The sequence below is a fragment of the Arachis hypogaea genome, chromosome 14, assembly GCF_003086295.3.
Source record: "Arachis hypogaea cultivar Tifrunner chromosome 14, arahy.Tifrunner.gnm2.J5K5, whole genome shotgun sequence".
In the NCBI taxonomy this organism is placed as follows: domain Eukaryota; kingdom Viridiplantae; phylum Streptophyta; class Magnoliopsida; order Fabales; family Fabaceae; genus Arachis; species Arachis hypogaea.
In genome coordinates, this window is record NC_092049.1 from 31443072 (window position 1) to 31459287 (window position 16216).

Consider the following 16216-nt stretch of genomic DNA (forward strand, 5'->3'; position numbering starts at 1 on the left):
TCATTTCTTTTGAGTTTAAAGGGACCTCAGGGATCACCTTCTTCTTGCCCACAACATCATAGAAGTGGTCTTGATGGGCTTTGGAGATGAACCTTTCCATCTCCCATGACTCGGATGTGGAAGCTTTTGTCTTCCCTTTCCCTTTCTAGAGGATTCTCCGGTCTTAGGTGCCATCAATGGTAATGGAAAAACAAAAAGCTTATGCTTTTACCACACCAAACTTAGAATTTTGCTCGCCCTCGAGCAATAAAAGAAAGAATAGATGAAGAAGAAGAAGAAATGGAGGAGAGGGAGAGTGGGAAGTGTTTCGGCCAAGAAGGGTGTAGAGGGGTGTGTTGTGTGAATTTGATGAAGAATGGAGGGCTTTATATAGGGAAGGGAGGGGGGAAAGGTTTCGGCCATATGGGTGGGTTTGGGTGGGAAATTGGTTTTGAATTTTTGAAGGTAGGTGGAGTTTATGAGGTAGGTTTATGGGGAAGAGTGGATGCATGTGAGTGGTGAGGAGGTGATGGGAAGAGAGATTGAGGTGATTGGTGAAGGGTTTTTGGGGAAGAGTGTTTATGGGGTTGTGTGAAAGAAGTGGTGAGAAGAAGTGAGTGGGGTAGGTGGGGATCTGTGGGGTCCACAGATCTGAGTGGATCCTGTGGGGTCACAGATCCTTAGTGGATCCTGTGGGTCCACAGATCCTGAGGTTTCAAGGATTTACATCCCTGCACCCATTAGGCATGAAAATGCCTTTGCACATAACTCTGGGCGTTCAGCGCCAGGTTGGTGGCTATTTGGGGCGTTCAGCGCCCATTTGTGTGCCATTTCTGGCGTTGAACGCCAGAACCATGCCTGTTCTGGCGTTCAGCGCCCAGAAGATGCCCATTTTGGGCGTTCAGCGCCAGAACCATGCTCTGTTCTGGCGCTGAACGCCAGACAGATACTCCTCCAGGGTGTGATTTTTCTTCTGCTGTTTTTGATTCTGTTTTCAATTTTTCTATTTATTTTGTGACTCCATATGATCATGAACCTATAAGGACATGAAAAACAATGAAAATAAAAATTAGATAAATAAACATTGGGTTGCCTCCCAACAAGCACTTCTTTAATGTCAATAGCTTGACAGTGGGCTCTCATGGAGCCTTACAGATGTTCAGAGCATTGTTGAAACTCTCCAACACCAAACTTAGAGTTTGGATATGGGAGTTCAACACCAAACTTAGAGTTTGGTTGTGGCCTCCCAACACCAAACTTAAAGTTTGACTGTGGGGGCTTGGGTTGACTCTGCTTTGAGAGAAGCTTTTCATGCTTCCTCTCCATGGTTGCAGAGGGAGATCCTTGAGTTTTAAACACAAGGGAGTCCTCATTCCATTGAAGGACTAGTTCACCTCTGTCAACATCAATCACAGCTCTTGCTGTGGCCAGGAAAGGTCTTCCTAGGATGATGGATTCATCCTCTTCCTTCCAGTATCCAGGACTATGAAATCAGCAGGGATGTAAAGGCCTTCAACCTTTACTAACACGTCCTCTACTTGTCCATATGCCTGTTTTCTTGAATTGTCTGCCATCTCTAATGAGATTTTAGCAGCTTGCACCCCATAGATTCCCAGTTTCTCTATTACAGATAGGGGCATGAGGTTTATCCCTGAACCAAGGTCACACAGAGCCTTAAAGATCATGGTGCCTATAGTACAAGGTATTATGAACTTTCCAGGATCCTGTCTCTTCTGAGGCAATGCCAGTTGATCCAGATCACTTAGTTCATTGGTGAACAAGGGAGGTTCATCTTCCCAAGTTTCAATCCAAATAATTTGGCATTCAGCTTCATGATTGCACCAAGAACTTGGCAGTTTGCTCTTCAGTAACATCCTCATTCTCTTCAGAAGAGGAATACTCATCAGAGCTCATGAAGGGCATAAGGAGGTTCAATGGAATCTCTATGGTCTCTAGATGTGCCTCAGATTCCTTTGGTTCCTCAGAGGGAAACTCCTTATTGATCACTGACGTCCCAGGAGGTCTTCCTCCTTGGGATTCACGTCTTCCTCTCCTTTTTGGGTTCGGCCATGGTGTTTATGTCAATGGCCTTGCACTCTCCTTTTGGATTCTCTTCTGTATTGCTTGGGAGAGTACTTGGAGGGATTTAGTGATTCTTTTACTCAGCTGGCCCACTTGTGCTTCCAAATTTCTAATGGAAGACCTTGTTTCATTCATGAAATTCACATGGCCTTAGATAGATCAGAGACTAGATTTGCTAAGCTAGATGGATTCTGCTCAGATTCTCTGTCTGTTGTGAGTGGATGATGAAAAGGCTTCTATTGTTAAACCTGTTTCTTCCACCATTATTAAAGCCTTGTTGAGGCTTTTGATCCTTCCATGAGAAATTGGGATGATTTCTCCATGATGAGTTATAGGTGTTTCCATAAGGTTCACCTAAATAATTTACCTCTGCTATTGCAGGGTTCTCAGGATCATAAGCTTCTTCTTCATAAGAGCCTCTTGAGTACTGTTGGATGCAGCTTGCATTCCATCAGACTCTAGAATCATATTGGCTTGCTGAGTAATATTTTATTCTGAGCCAATATGGCATTCAGAGTATCAATTCAAGAACTCCCTTCTTCATAGGCGTCCCATTGCTCACAGGATTCCTTTCAGAAGTGTACATGAACTGGTTATTTGCACCCATGTCAATGAGTTCTTAAGCTTTTGCAGGCGTTTTCTTTAGGTGAATGGATCCACCTGCAGAAGTGTCCAGTGACATCTTTGATAGCTCAGACAGACCATCATAGAATATATCCAGGATGGTCCATTCTGAAAGCATGTCAGAAGGACACTTTTTGGTCAACTGTTTGTATCTTTCCCAAGCTTCATAGAGGGATTCACCTTCTTTCTGTTGAAGTTTGAACATCACTCTAAGCTTGCTCAGCTTTTGAGGAGGAAAGTACTTGGCAAGAAAGCCGTGACCAGCTTATCCCAAGAGTTCAGGCTGTCTTTGGTTGAGAATCCAACCATAATCTAGCTCTGTCTCTTACAGCAAAGGGAAAAGCATGAGCCTGTAGACTTCAGGATCTACTCCATTAGTCTTAACAGTATCACATATCTACAAGAATTCAGTTAAGAACTGAAAAGGATCTTCAGATGGAAGTCCATGAAACTTGCAGTTCTGCTGCATCAAAGAAACTAATTGAGGTTTCAGCTCAAAGTTGTTTGCTCCAATGGCAGGAATGGAGATGCTTCTTCCATGTAAATTGGAATTAGGTGCAGTAAAGTCACCAAGCATCTCCTTGCATTATTATTATTTTCGGCTGCCATCTCCTCTTCCTGTTCGAAAATTTCTGAAAGGTTATCTCTGGATTGTTGTATTTAGCTTCTCTTAGTTTCCTTTTCAGAGTCCTTTCAGGTTCTGGATCTGCTTCCACAAGAATGTTCTTATCCTTGCTCCTGCTCATATGACAAAGAAGAGGGCACAGAAAAATAATAATAATAGAGATCCTTTATAGCACAGTATAGGGATCCCTTGTGAGTGGAAGAAAAGAGGGAGATAAAGAATGTAATGTAATGGAAGAAACACAACTGTGAGGAGGGTAGAGATGTGAGATGAGATGTTAGTAGATGAATAAATAAATAGAATAAGATGGGAGAGGGAGAATTTTCGAAAATAATTTTGAAAAAGGTTAGTGATTTTCAAAAATGTTTTTGAAAAATGTTAGTATTTTTCGAAAATTTTTAAAATCAAAAATAAAATAAAATAATTAGTTAATTAAAAAGATATTTTTGAAAAAGAGGGAAGATATTTTCGAAAATTAGAGAGAGAGAGTTAGTTAGTAGTTTTGAAAAAGTTAAGAAACAAACAAAAAGTTAGTTAGTTAGTTGAAACAAATTTTGAAAAGATAAGAAGTTAGGAGGTTAGAAAAGATATTTTGAAACCAACTTTTTGAAAAAGGTAAGATAAGAAGATATTTTAGAAATTAGTTTTGAAAAAGATTTGATTTTTAAAATCTCAATTAATGACTTCATTCATAAGAAATCACAAGATATGATTCTAGAACTTAAAGTTTGAATCTTTCTTAACAAGCAAGTAACAAACTTCAAATTTTTGAATCAAAACATTAATTGATTATGTTATTTTCGAAAATTTGATATAAAAATAAGAAAAATATTTTTGAAAAATATTTTTGGAATTTTCGAAAATAACTAAGAATTTTGAAAAAGATTTGATTTTTGAAAAAGATAAGATTTTCAAATTGAAAATTTGATTTGACTCATAAGAAACAACTTGATTTTAAAAATTTTTTTGAAAAAGTCAACTCAAATTTTCGAATTTGATGAGAGAGAAGAAGGGAGAGATATTTTTTTTTATTTTTAAATTTTTATTGAAGAGAGAGAAAAATAAGAAAAATGATGCAATGCATGAAAGTTATGGATCAAAACAATGAATGCATGAAAGAATGCTATGAATGTCAAGATGAACACCAAGAACACTTTGAATGTAAAGATGAACATCATAGACACAATTTTGAAAAATTTTTAATGCAAAGAAAACATGCAAGACACCAAACTTAGAATTCTTTAATGCTTACGCACTAAGAATTCAAGAATGCATATGAAAAACACCATACAACACAAAACAAAAAATCATCAAGATCAAACAAGAAGACTTAACAAGAACAACTTGAAGATCATGAAGAACACTATGAATGCATGAGAATTTTCGAAAAATGCAAGATGCACATGCAATTGACACCAAACTTATAACATGACTCAAGACTCAAACAAGAAACATGAAAATATTTTTTTTTTTTGATTTTTATGATTTTATGAATTTTTTTTTTGGATTTTTCGAAAATTAATTGAAAAAGGAAAATAAGGATTCCAAAATTTTTAATATGAATTCCAGGAATCTTGCATTCTTAGTCTAAAGTTTCAGTCCAGGAATTAGACATGGCTCACTAGCCAGCCAAGCTTTCAAAGAAAGCTCCGGTCCAAAACACTAGACATGGCCAATGGCCAGCCAAGCTTCAGCATGTAATTCAGACATGACATGCCTGACATACCCTACAGTCGTATAACAGCTGATGGTTGAAAGCCTCAGTCCAAATAAATTTAGATATGGCTTTACAGCCAGCCAGGCTTCACATGCTTCATGAAACACTAAAATTCATTCTTAAAAATTTTGAATCTAAAATTTTTTTTTTCGAAAACAGGTGAGAAAATTTTGAAATATTTTTTTTTTGAAAAATTTTTGAAAAGAAAACAAAAAGAAAATTACCTAATCTGAGCAACAAGATGAACCGTCAGTTGTCCAAACTCGAACAATCCCCGACAACGGCGCCAAAAACTTGGTACGCGGAATCGTGATTACACTTTAATTATGTAAAGTTCATTGCTCTTTCTTTCCCTGAAAATGGCGCCAAAAACTTGATGCCAAAACCACGGTTCACAACTCTGTGTAACTGACCAGCAAGTGCACTGGGTCGTCCAAGTAATACCTTACGTGAGTAAGGGTCGAATCCCACGGAGATTGTTGGTATGAAGCAAGCTATGGTCACCTTGCAAATCTCAGTTAGGCAGATATAAATTGATAATGGTGTTTTCGAATAATAATTAATAGAATAGGGATAGAAATACTTATGTAATTCATTGGTGAGAATTTCAGATAAGCGAATGGAGATGCTTTCGTTCCTCTGAACCTCTGCTTTCCTGCTATCTTCATCCAATTAGTCTTACTCCTTTCCATGGCTAGCTTTATGTGATACATCACCACTATCAATGGCTACTTTCGGTCATCTCTCGGGAAAATGATCCAATGCCCTGTCACGGCACGGCTAATCGTCTGGAGGCATCACCCTTGTCAATGGCTTCATCTTATCCTCTCAGTGAAAATGGTCAACGCACCCTGTCACGGCACGACTATTCATCTGTCAGTTCTCGATCATGCTGGAATAGGATTTACTATCCTTTTGCGTCTGTCACTAACGCCCTGCAATCGCGAGTTTGGAGCTCGTCACAGTCATTCATTCATTGAATCCTACTCGGAATACCACAGACAAGGTTTAGACTTTCCGGATTCTCTTGAATGCCGCCATCATTCTAGCTTACGCCACGAAGATTCTGATTAAGAGATCTAAGAGATACTCATTCAGTCGAAGGTAGAAGGGAAGTGGTTGTCAGGCACGCATTCATAGGGAATGATGATGATTGTCACGTTCATCACATTCAGATTGAAGTACGAATGAATATCTTAGAAGCGAAACAAGATGAATTGAATAGAAAACAGTAGTACTTTGTATTAATCTATGAGGAACAGCAGAGCTCCACACCTTAATCTATGGAGTGTAGAAACTCTACCGTTAAAAATATATAAGTGAAGGTCCAGGCATGGCCGAATGGCCAGCCCCTCTGATCTAAGAACCAGGCGTCCAAAGATGGTCAAAAGACTCAAAGATGGTTCAAAAGATGTCTAATACAATAGTAAAAGGTCCTATTTATAATAAACTAGCTACTAGGGTTTACATGAGTAAGTAATTGATGCATAAATCCACTTCTGGGACCCACTTGGTGTGTGCTTGGGCTGAGCTTGAGTGTTGCACGTGTAGAGGTCTTTCTTGGAGTTGAACGCCAGTTTTTGTGCCAGTTTGGGCGTTCAACTCTGGTTTTGGATCCTTTTCTGGCGCTGGACGCCAGAATTGGGCAGAGAGCTGGCGTTGAACGCCAGTTTGCATCGTCTATTCTTGGCCAAAGTATGGACTATTATATATTGCTGGAAATCTCTGGATGTCTACTTTCTAACGCAATTGGAAGCGCACCATTTCGAGTTCTGTAGCTCCTGAAAATCCACTTTGAGTGCAGGGAGGTCAGAATCCAATAGCATCAGCAGTCCTTCTTCAACCTCTGAATCTGATTTTTGCTCAAGTCCCTCAATTTCAGCCAGAAAATACCTGAAATCACAGAAAAACATACAAACTCATAGTAAAGTCCAGAAATGTGAATTTAACATAAAAACTAATGAAAACATCCCTAAAAGTAACTAGATCCTACTAAAAACACACTAAAAACAATGCCAAAAAGCGTATAAATTATCCGCTCATCAGAGTTCAACACCAAACTTAGAGTTTGGTTGTGGCCTCCCAACACCAAACTTAGAGTTTGACTGTGGGGGCTTTGTTTGACTCTGCTTTGAGAGAAGCTTCTTCTGCTTCCTCTCCATGGATGCAGAGAGAGATCCTTGAGTTGTAAACACAAGGTTGTCCTCATTCAATTGAAGGATTAATTCTCTTCTGTCCATCATCAATCTTCTGTCTAGTTCCTAATATTCATTCCAGCTATGATTAGCAGGATTAAGGCTTCAATTTATACATCCTCTACTTTCCATAAGCCTGTTTCTTGAATTGCTGCATCTCAATGAGATTTAGCAGCTTGCACCCATAGATCCAGTTTCTCTATTACAAAGGCATGATTTATTCCTGACCAAGTCACACAGAGCTTAAAGATCATGTGCCTATGGTACAAGGTATTATGAACTTCCAGGATCCTGTCTCTTCTGAGGCAATGTCAGTTATCCAGATCACTTAGTCATGGTGACAAGGACGTTATCTTCCAAGTTATCCAATTTTCTTCAGCTTCAGATTGACCAGAACTTGCATTGTCTCAGGACATTCATCTTCCAAGTAATACCAAATAATTTGGCATTCAGCTTCATGATTGCACCAAGAACTTGGCTAGTGACTCATCTTTGGTTCCACAGAGGAAGCTCCTTATTGATCACTGGACGTCCCAGGAGGTCTTCCTCCTTGGGATTCACGTCCTCCTCTCCCTCATTGGGTTCGGCCATTTTGGTTATGTCAATGGCCTTGTATTCTCCTTTGGATTTTCTTCTGTATTGCTTGAGAGAGTGCTAGGAGGGATTTCAGTGATCCTTTTACTCAGCTGGCCCACTTGTGCTTCCAAATTTCTAATGGAAGACCTTGTTTCATTCATGAAACTCACAGTGGCCTTAGATAGATCAGAGACTAAGTTTGCTAAGCTAGATGGATTCTGCTCAGAATTCTCTGTCTGTTGCTGAGTGGATGATGGAAAAGGCTTGCTATTGCTAAACCTGTTTCTTCCACCATTATTAAAGCCTTGTTGAGGCTTTTGATCCTTCCATGAGAAATTTGGATGATTTCTCCATGATGAGTTATAGGTGTTTCCATAAGGTTCACCCATGTAATTTACTTCTGCTATTGCAGGGTTCTCAGGATCATAAGCTTCTTCTTCAGGAGAAGCCTCTTGAGTACTGTTGGAGGCAGCTTGCATTCCATTCAGACTCTGAGAAATCATATTGACTTGCTGAGTCAATATTTTGTTCTGAGCCAATATGGCATTCAGAGTATCAACTTCAAGAACTCCCTTCTTCATAGGCGTCCCATTACTCACAGGATTCCTCTCAGAAGTGTACATGAACTGGTTATTAGCAACCATGTCAATGAGTTCTTGAGCTTCTGCAGGCGTTTTCTTTAGGTGAATGGATCCACCTGCAGAAGTATCCAATTACATCTTTGATAGCTCAGATAGACCATCATAGAATATATCCAGGATGGTCCATTCTGAAAGCATGTCAGAAGGACACTTTTTGGCAACTGTTTGTATCTTTCCCAAGCTTCATAGAGGGATTCACCTTCTTTCTGTCTGAAGGTTTGAACATCCACTCTAAGCTTGCTCAGCTTTTGAGAAGGAAAGAACTTGGCTAAGAAAGCCGTGACCAGCTTATCCCAAGAGTTCAGGCTGTCTTTGGGTTAAGAGTCCAACCAGATTCTAGCTTTGTCTCTTACAGCAAATGGGAAAAGCATGAGCCTGTAGACTTTAGGATCTACTCCATTAGTCTTAACAGTATCATAGATCTGCAAGAATTCAGTTAAGAACTGAAAAGGATCTTCAGATGGAAGTCCATGAAACTTGCAGTTCTGCTGCATTAGAGAAACTAGCTGAGGTTTCAGCTCAAAATTGTTTGCTCCAATGGTAGGAATGGAGATGCTTCTTCCATGTAAATTGGAATTAGGTGCAGTAAAGTCACCAAGCATTCTCCTTGCATTATTGTTGTTGGGTTCGGCTGCCATCTCCTTTACTTGTTCGAAATTTTCAATCAAGTTGTCTCTGGATTGTTGTAATTTAGCTTCTCTTAATTTCCTCTTTAGAGTCCTTTTAGGTTCTGGATCAGCTTCAACAAGAATGCCTTTTTCTTTGTCCCTGCTCATAAGAAAGAGAAGAGAAAAAGAAAAGAAGAGGAATCCTCTATGTCACAGTAAAGAGGTTCCTTATTGTTAGTAGAAGAAGAAAAGAAGAGAAAAATCTGAACTCAGAAAGAGAGAGAGAGAGAGAGAGTTCGGATTTTTGGTGGGTGAGGGAGAGATGTTAGTAGATGAATAAATAAATAGAATAAGATGAGAGAGGGAAAATTTCGAAAACAATTTTTGAAAAAGAGTTAGTGATTTTTGAAAATAGTTTTTGAAAAGGGTTAATAGTTTTTCGAAAATTCAAATAAAAAATAAAATGATTAAAAAGAAATTTTGAAAAAGGGGGAGATATTTTCAAAAATTAGAGAGAGAGAGAGTTAGTTAGGTGGTTTTGAAAAAGATAAGAAACAAACAAAAAGTTAGTTAGTTAGTTGAAACAAATTTTGAAAAGATAAGAAGTTAGGAAGTTAGAAGAGATATTTTAAAATCAAATTTTTGAAAAAGGTAAGATAAGAAGATATTTTTGAGAAGATATGATAGAAATTAGTTTTTTTTTTTAAAAAGATTTGATTTTTAAAATCACAATTAATGACTTGATTCACAAGAAATCACAAGGTATGATTCTAGAACTTAAAGTTTGAATCTTTCTTAACAAGTAAGTAACAAACTTGAAATTTTTGAATCAAGACATTAATTGTTATTGTTATTTTTGAAAATTTGATAAAAAATAAGAAAAAGATTTTTGAAAATTATTTTTTGGAATTTTCGAAAATAACTAAGAATTTTGAAAAAGATTTGATTTTTGAAAAAGATTTTGAAAAAGATAAGATTTTCAAATTGAAAATTTGATTTGACTCATAAGAAACAACTTGATTTTAAAAATTTTTGAAAAAGTCAATCCAAATTTTCGAATTTGATGAGAGAAAAAGGGAAAGATATTTTTTTGATTTTTGAATTTTTTTTATGAGAGAGAAAAACATGAAAATTATGCAATGCATGAAAATTTTTAGATCAAAATAATAAATGCATGCAAGAATGCTATGAATGTCAAGATGAACACCAAGAACACTTTGAATGTCAAGATGAACACCAAGAACATATTTTTGAAAAATTTTTAATGCAAAGAAAACATGCAAGACACCAAACTTAGAATTCTTTAATGCTTAGACACTAAGAATCCAAGAATGCATATGAAAAACAAGAAAAGACACAAAACATGTAAATGCAAAGATCAAACAAGAAGACTTACCAAGAACAACTTGAAGATCATGAAGAACACTATGAATGCATGAGAATTTTTGAAAAATGCAAGATGCACATGCAATTGACACCAAACTTATAACATGACTCAAGACCCAAACAAGAAACACAAAATATTTTTGATTTTTATGAATTTGTGATTTTTTTTTTGTATTTTTATTTTAAAATTTTCGAAAATCATTTTGAAAAAGAAAAAATAAGGATTCAAAATTTTTAATATGAATTCCAGGAATCTTATGCTCTAAAGCTCCAATCAAAGGGTCAGGCATGGCTTAATAGCCAGCCAAGCTTTAGTATGTAACTCAGACATGACACGTCTAACATGCCCTACAATCGTATTAGACATGGCTTTACAGCCAGCCATGCTTCATGAAATACTAGAATTCATTCTTAAAAATTCTGAAGAAAAATATATTTTTGAAAACACATTTTTTTTTTCGAAAACAAAGGAGAAAATTTTGAAAGATTTTTTGAAAAAATTTTGAAAAGAAAACAAAAAGAAAATTACCTAATCTGAGCAACAAGATGAACCGTCAGTTGTCCAAACTCGAACAATCCCCGGCAACGGCGCCAAAAACTTGGTGCGCAGAAATTGTGATTACACTTTAATTATGTAAAATTCATCGCTCTTTCTTTCCCTGGTAATGGCGCCAAAAACATGATGCCAATACCATGGTTCACAACTTCGCACAACTAACCAGCAAGTGCACTGGGTCATCCAAGTAATACCTTACGTGAGTAAGGGTCGAATCCCACAGAGATTGTTGGTATGAAGCAAGCTATGGTCACCTTGTAAATCTCAGTCAGGCGGATATAAAATAATAATGGAGTTTTCGAAAGTAATTAATAAAATAGGGATAGAAATACTTATGTAATTCCTTGGTGAGAATTTCAGATAAGCGTATAGAGATGCATTTGTTCCTCTGAATCTCTGCTTTCCTACTATCTTCATCCAATCAGTCTTACTCCTTTCCATGGCTGGCTTTATGTAATGCATCACCATTGTCAATGGCTACTTTTGGTCTTCTCTCGGGAAAATGATCCAAATGCCCTGTCACGGCACGGCTAATCGTCTGGAGGCATCACCCTTGTCAATGGTTTACATCCTATCCTCTCAGTGAAAATGGTCAACGCACCCTGTCACGGCACGACTATTCATCTGTCAGTTCTCGATCATACTGGAATAGGATTTACTATCCTTTTGCGTTCTGTCACTACGCCCAGCAATCGCGAGTTTGAAGCTCGTCACAGTCATTCAATCATTGAATCCTACTCGGAATACCACAGACAAGGTTTAGACTTTCTGGATTCTCTTGAATGCCGCCATCATTCTAGCTTACACCACGAAGATTCTGATTAAGAGATCTAAGAGATACTCGTTCAGTCAAAGGTAGAACGGAAGTGGTTGTCAGGCACGCGTTCATAGGGAATGATGATGATTGTCACGTTCATCACATTTAGTTTGAAGAGCGAATGAATATCTTAGAAGCGAAATAAAATGAATTGGATAGAAAACAGTAGTACTTTGCATTAATCTTTGAGGAACAGCAGAGCTCCACACCTTAATCTATGGAGTGTAGAAACTCTACCGTTGAAAATACATAAGTGAATAGAGGGTAAGCATGGCCGAATGGCCAGCCTCCCATGGAGGTCTAGAGATCTAAAAATGATCAAAAGATGTCTAATACAATAGTAAAAGGTCCTATTTATAATAGACTAGCTACTAGGGTTTACATAAGTAAGTAATTGATGCATAAATCCACTTCCGGGGCCCACTTGGTGTGTGCTTGGGCTGAGCTTTAACTTTACACGTGCAGAGGCCATTTGTGGAGTTGAACGCCAGGTTTTGATCCATTTCTGGCGTTCAACTCTGGTTCTTGATCCATTTCTGGCGCTGAACTCCAGAATCGGGCAGAGAGCTGGCGTTGAACGCCACTTTACGTCATCTATTCTCGAGCAAAGTATGGACTATTATATATTGCTGGAAAGCCCTGGATGTCTACTTTCCAATGCAATTGAAAGAACGCCATTTTGAGTTCTGTAGCTCCAAAAAATCCATTTTGAGTGCAGGGAGGTCAGAATGCAACAGCATGAGCAGTCCTTCTTCAACCTCTGAATCTGATTTTTGCTCAAGTCCCTCAATTTCAGCCAGAAAATACCTGAAATCACAGAAAAACACACAAACTCATAGTAAAGTCCAGAAATGTGAATTTAACATAAAAAATAATGAAAACATCCCTAAAAGTAACTAGATTCTACTAAAAGCATACTAAAAACAATGCCAAAAAGCGTATAAATTATCCGCTCATCAGCTACAAAAGTTCAAATGGCACGCTTTTAATGGCTATGAAAAGCTAACATCCAGGGCTTTCTAAAAATATATAATAGTCCATACTTTGTTTCGGAAATGAAGGCCCAAAACTCGCGTTCAATGCCAGACAGAAGCCCCATTCCTGGCATCCAGCGCCCCCACAAGGGAGCAACTGGAGTTCAATGCCCAAAAGTGAGTCCCTAGCCAGAGTTAAACACCCCTAAGGGACACTAGCACGTGGGAGACACTCAAGCTCAGCCCAAACACTCACCAAGTGGGCCCCAGAAGTGGATTTTTGCACTACCAACTTAGTTTATCATATTTTTGTAATCCTTAGTCATTAGATTAGTATATATAGACAAGAGTTCATCCTTGTTAAGGACTCTTGCCCACTTTCACGTTTAACATTGTATTTTTCTATCAGAATGAGTTACTAAACCTCCTTGGTTAAGGTTAGGAGCTCTGCTGATTTTCATGGATTAATAAAAGTACTACTGTTCTATTCAATTCGTGTGTAACTTTATTCTAAGATGTATCTTCGTTCTTCAACCTTATGAATGGGATGATCCATGAAAATCATCTTCATTCTATATGGGTTCAGTATGAGTCCTAACCAGAGATCATTGAACCACCAACTTTATTATACATCTCTTAGATGGCTAATCCACGACTTCATTGGAGACTTCTCGAGACACCAGTTCAGTCGAGGTATGGGGAGATTAGGGTCTTCGTGGCATAGGCTAGAATCAAACGCACAACATTCTTTGATCTGGAAGATTCCACCTTGTCTGTGGCGTTTTGAGTAGGATCATCAAAGAGATGAAATGCAAGAGCTTCACCCTCTTTCAGATTGGGCGCACACTAAACCTGGCGTTCGGCCTGAGAGAGGAAGATTCAGCGGCCGCGATCGTACGGCGTTGATCACTTACAGCCTGCCGTGGAAGGAATCACTCACAATTTGAGAAAGATAGTACGAAAGGTTGATCTAGAAGAATGAAGCATCTCCGAAGCCTTAACCGTTCTCTTATCGTTAGTTCCACTCAAATTAAGTAATTTCATTCCTATTTATGTTTTATACGTTTATCTCATCAAATTATCTTTTCTAATCGCCTGACTAAGATCTACAAGGTGTCCATAGCTTGCTTCAAAACAACAATCCTCGTGGGATCGACCCTGACTCATCTCAGGTATTACTTGGACGACCCAGTATACTTGCTGGTTCAGTTGTGTGGAGTTAATTTCCGTGCACCAAGTTTTTGGCGCCGTTATCGGGGATTATTCGGATTTGACAACTAACGGATTATCTTATTGCTTAGATTAGGTATTGTTTTTAATTTTGTTTAAGTCTTTTATTTTTCTTTTTTGAAAAAAAAAATCTTTTAAAAAATCTTTGTTTTCTTTTTTAATCTTTATCTTTTTGTTTGAGTCTTTAGTTCTTGTTCTTAGTAAAAGTTTCGAATTTCTTGTTTTCTTTTTCCAAAAATTTTTAAAAATAGTATCTTTTGTTTGAGTCTAGTGTCAATTCTTAAGTTTGGTGTCCTTTGTGTATTCTTTGTTTCTTTAAATTTTCGAAAATTATCCTTGTGTTCTTTCTTGGTATTCAAGTTGTTCTTGTTTCTTTTCTTGTTTTGATCTTAGAAGTTTTAAGTTTGGTGTCTTTTGGTGTTTTTCTTTGCAATTTTTGAAATTTTGTGTTCTTTGATCTAAAAATTTTAAGTTTGGTATCTTTTTGTTGTTTTTCTCTTTCTTTATTAATTCAAAGAAAAAATCAAAAAATATACTTTCTATCTTTTTACTTTAATTTTCGAAAATCACAAAGATTTTTCAAATTTTAATTTCAAAATCATCATCTTATCTTATCTTAATTTCAAACTTTAAATTTCAAATCTTATATTTTTAAAATTTTTCAATTCTTTTCTTTTAATTTAATTCTATCTTATCTTATCTTTCTTTTAAATTTTAAAATTCAAAATATTTTCAAATTTTTATTTTTTTTATCTTATCTTTTTCAAATCATTATCTTATCTTATCTTGTTTTAAATTCAAATTTTAAAATTCAATTTTCAAAATCTTATTTTATCTTAATTCAATTTCAATTTTCGAATTTCAAATTTTAAAATTCAAAATTCAAAATCCAAATTTCAAAATTTCAAAATTAAATATTTTTCAAATCTTCTATCTTATCTTATTTTCAAATCTTTCTTAATTAGTTAGTTGTTTTCTCTCTCTTCTAATTTTCAAAAATATCTTCTCTCTTTTTCTCTCTCCTTTTTTGAAAATCACACTTTAATTTTCAAATATTTTTAGTTAATTATTTTTTATTTTCGAATTTAATTAATAAATAAAATAAAAAATAAAAATATTTTCTCTTTTTACTTTTAATTTTCGAATTCTTTCCTTTTGTTCGAATTCTTCTTCCCTCCTCTCTATCTTTATTCTTCTTCCTTCTTCATATCTCACAGGGAGTCCTCTGTTCTTGAACATAGAGCTCCCATTCTTCTTCTTTCTTGTTTTTCTTTTCTTGTTTATGATCAGGAACAGGGATAAAGAACCTCTCTTAGATCTTGATCCTGAACCTGAGAGGACTCTAAAGAAGCGTTTGCAACAAGTTAAAGTACAACATTTCGGAAGAGATCTTATAGAACTTTTTGAACAAGAAACTTAAAATACATACATGGTAGCCGAACAAGGAAGGTTCCGGCTGATTTTACTACACCCACTACTGACTTCTATGGCAGAAGTATCTCTATACCTGCCATTAGAGCTAAAAATTTGAGCTAAAACCTTAGTTAGTCTCTCTTGCAACAGAATTGCAAATTTAATGGACTTCCACTGAAAGATCCACATCAGTTCCTATCTGAATTTTTACAGATCTGTGATACCATTAAAACCAATGGAGTGGATCCTAAGGTCTACAGACTTATGCTTTTCCTTTTTGCTGTCAGAGATAGAGCTAAGATATGGTTAGATTCTCAACATAAGAAAAGCCTAGACTCTTGGAAAAAGTTGGTCAATGCTTTCTTGGCCAGGTTGTTTCCATCCCAAAAGATGAGAAAGCTCAGGGTGAAAATTCAAACCTTCAGACAAAAAGAGGGTGAATCCCTCTATGAAGCTTGGGAAAGATACAAGCAACTGATCAGGAGGTGTCCTCCTGACATGCTCTCAGAATGGTCTATCCTAGGAATCTTCTATGATGGCCTATCTGAGATATCAAAGATGTCCTTGGATCATTTTGCTGGTGGATCACTCCACTTAAAGAAAACACCTGCAGAGGCATAGGAACTCATTAAAATGGTTGCAAACAACCAATTCATGTACATTTTTGAGAGAAACCCTATAAACAATGGGGTAGCCCAAAAGAAAAGAGTCCTAGAAGTTGATACTCTGAATGCCATATTGGCTCAAAACAAGATCTTGATCCAGCAGGTCAATATGATCTCTTAGCATTTGA

General features: G+C 36.9%; 2 non-coding genes across 2 annotated transcripts; one reads left to right on the top strand and one right to left on the bottom strand.

The window, feature by feature from the left end:
- The first annotated feature begins 2797 nt into the window (after nt 1–2797).
- Nucleotides 2798–2902, top strand: LOC112746287 (small nucleolar RNA R71). The gene has a single exon (XR_003174179.1). It is a non-coding gene; the product is annotated as a small nucleolar RNA R71 (small nucleolar RNA).
- A 12917-nt stretch (nt 2903–15819) lies between these two features.
- Nucleotides 15820–15923, bottom strand: LOC112745836 (small nucleolar RNA R71). The gene has a single exon (XR_003173744.1). It is a non-coding gene; the product is annotated as a small nucleolar RNA R71 (small nucleolar RNA).
- Nucleotides 15924–16216: the final 293 nt, after the last annotated feature.